The sequence below is a fragment of the Danio rerio genome, chromosome 4, assembly GCF_052040795.2.
Source record: "Danio rerio strain M-AB ecotype USA chromosome 4, GRCz13ab, whole genome shotgun sequence".
Taxonomy (NCBI): Eukaryota; Metazoa; Chordata; class Actinopteri; order Cypriniformes; family Danionidae; genus Danio; species Danio rerio.
In genome coordinates, this window is record NC_141024.2 from 60945041 (window position 1) to 60947658 (window position 2618).

General features: G+C 46.7%; 2 non-coding genes across 2 annotated transcripts; both read right to left on the reverse strand.

Moving 5' to 3' along the window:
• Positions 1-1105: 1105 nt before the first annotated feature.
• Positions 1106-1178, reverse strand: trnar-acg (transfer RNA arginine (anticodon ACG)). Its single transcript has one exon. It is a non-coding gene; the product is annotated as a tRNA-Arg (tRNA).
• Positions 1179-1787: 609 nt separating this feature from the next.
• On the reverse strand, positions 1788-1859 carry trnae-uuc (transfer RNA glutamic acid (anticodon UUC)). The gene has a single exon. It is a non-coding gene; the product is annotated as a tRNA-Glu (tRNA).
• Positions 1860-2618: the final 759 nt, after the last annotated feature.

The window sequence follows — 2618 nt, forward strand, 5'->3', positions numbered from 1 at the left end:
CATATTGTTTTTTTGCTTTGTGATTGATTTATTAGATTAGTTTATGATTAGGGATGTAGTCATATGTGAGCGTTATTATAATATTTGTTTATAATCAGTGACTGATGAAATGAGCCTTATATTTATTATAAGTGAGTGATTCATTGATGTGTTAGAATAATGCACGGGCATTATTGTAACTATGGTAGTAAATAATAATATAAAGTGTTGTAATGTATAATAACTGCATTAAAATGTTTGTAGTAAAACTTTAAAGAGTGCTTGGTTGGCTAAGTTAAACTTACCAAATAACGTTATACAACATCTATAACAATCATATAATAATTGTGTTGTAGTAATTAATGTTACTGTAATGGTTAATAATTTAAACCAACTTGTTATAAAAATACTTAGTTTGCAATTGTTGTCCGAATTAATCTGCAACAAAATCTGTTATTACAGTACAAATCTTGAATGGTATAAGGGCTCTGATTGGCCATAGCGTTCATTGTAACTCAGAACATGATTGGCTCCCGTAACCAAGAATAGGGTGAATCTTGGTTCCAGCTCGGGACGTGGTTGGCCAGCGTTACCATGAATTAAAAAAAAATCTTGGTTCCAACTCGGAACTTGATTGGCCGGTGTAGCCAAGAATAACCACGACTTACAGGTGCCAGTATGCGCCACTGGCCCAGTCTGCACTGTGTGGCATATTTGCTGACATATAACAGAGACTGAAACATTGCTCACACTTGTCTGAGGTGGTCATTTTGACTGCAATCTTGTTTTAGGTTGGCACTTTGTTTTTGAATATTGTCTGCTTTTCGAATGCGTATCTGTGCTGCAGTAGAACGCCTTAGCCTCACAGCAAACATTTTGGTCTACAAGCTGTCACTGCCGTCTTCCCAGGAGAGTGGCTGTACTGGTTTCTTCTGGAAGTCCTGAGGGATGTACGGGACCAAGACATGAGAGCAGTTGGGGCAGCCTTTGAACACAGGAGAGCACCCCACAGGCTCTGTGCTGGCGGCCCCAGAAACTCGATTCATTCCAGAGTAGAAGCGAACAACTCCGGCAGGGGCAAACCGCGACCGCACTACACTGAGAGCAACGCAAAAAAAATCCTGAACGAGCCAGCCAGGAGTCGAACCTAGAATCTTCTGATCCGTAGTCAGACGCGTTATCCATTGCACCACTGGCCCAGTCCGTGTTAGCAGTGCTCATTAGCATCCTGCTTGGAAAGAGGACACGGCTCGGTGAACATGGAGTTCCTGTGCTTTGTTGTCATGGCAAGTTGTGGTGTCGATAGGATGCTCTTACACCGGGCATGTGACAGTCCCTCCCAAGAAGAACTGTGATCCAGGCTCTGAGACTTTCTCTTCCCCAGGAGGAGGTTGCAAAGGTTAGAGTTATTTTTGTCAGAGCAGCTGCAGCACACCTGGGTGGAGGCCCACAGCTAGACTTGAGGGCAACCTTCAGCCAGACCTTCCCTGGTGGTCTAGTGGTTAGGATTCGGCGCTCTCACTGCCGCGGCCCGGGTTCGATATCGGTCAGGGAACTTCCTTTTCACCTCCATGCTGTACTTTGAGCAGTGGTGAACTCACTTTGTGAAGGCAAGAAAGCGGCTCTGAACGCAAAAGATGCCCTTAGAGCCGAACCAGCGACCTAAGGATTGCCATCATCCCACCTACAGTCCTCCGCTCTACCAACTGAGCTATCGAAGGCTTACAGGGTAGTTCCACAACCACATCGTATGAGGTAGCTGCAGTCCGACCGCTGGCCAAAAGGACAGAAGCAAAAGCACTCAAGCCTTCCCATACCGGGAGTCGAACCCAGGCCGCCTGGGTGAAAGCCAGGAATCCTAACCGCTAGACCATATGGGAACTGCCACTTTGGAAAGCCAGTCTTGGCACAAACTCCAGTTCATTCTGATCGCTGGCACGTCCCTGCTCTGCTTGCACAAGTGCCACTCATACACTTACGCACTCTCTCATACACAGTTTCTTGGTTTCCGTAACCGAGAATCTTCTGATCCGTAGTCATAAGCGCTAACCTTTGTGCCACCGTCACTCTGTTCAGCACCTTGTTAGCACATTGCTTGGAGCAAGGACAAGGCTCTTTCAACCCGGAGTTCCTTCACCACACATTCTGCTTTGTTTATATGGCAAGAGGTTGTGTGGATGGGATGCTCTTACAGGATTCCTGACAGTCCCTCCATAGAAGACCTGAGATCCAGGGTCGGAGACTCTCTCCTCTCCAAGAGGAGGTTAAAAGCATTGGTTTCTTTTGTGTCTGTGTGTCAGAGCGCTTAGGTGTTGCTGCAGCTCAGAGACCTACAAGTGGAGGAGATTACACTGCAAGTTGGCTGGATGACCTCTAAGTGGTAGGCACTTATGCCGCTAGGCTAGGCTAGGCTAGAGGGCAACCTTTAGCCAGGCCTTCCCTGGTAGTCTTGTGGTTAGGACTTAGCGCTCTTACTGCTGTGGCCCAGGTTCAATTCCTGGTCATGGAGCTTCATTTTCACCTCCATGGTAAACTTCTAGCAGTGTTGCCGATGATCTCTTCACGAAAGCAGCTCTGAAGGCAAAAGATGTCCTTCGAGCCGCACTGTAAGACGTAATAAGACACACTCTGGCACAGAC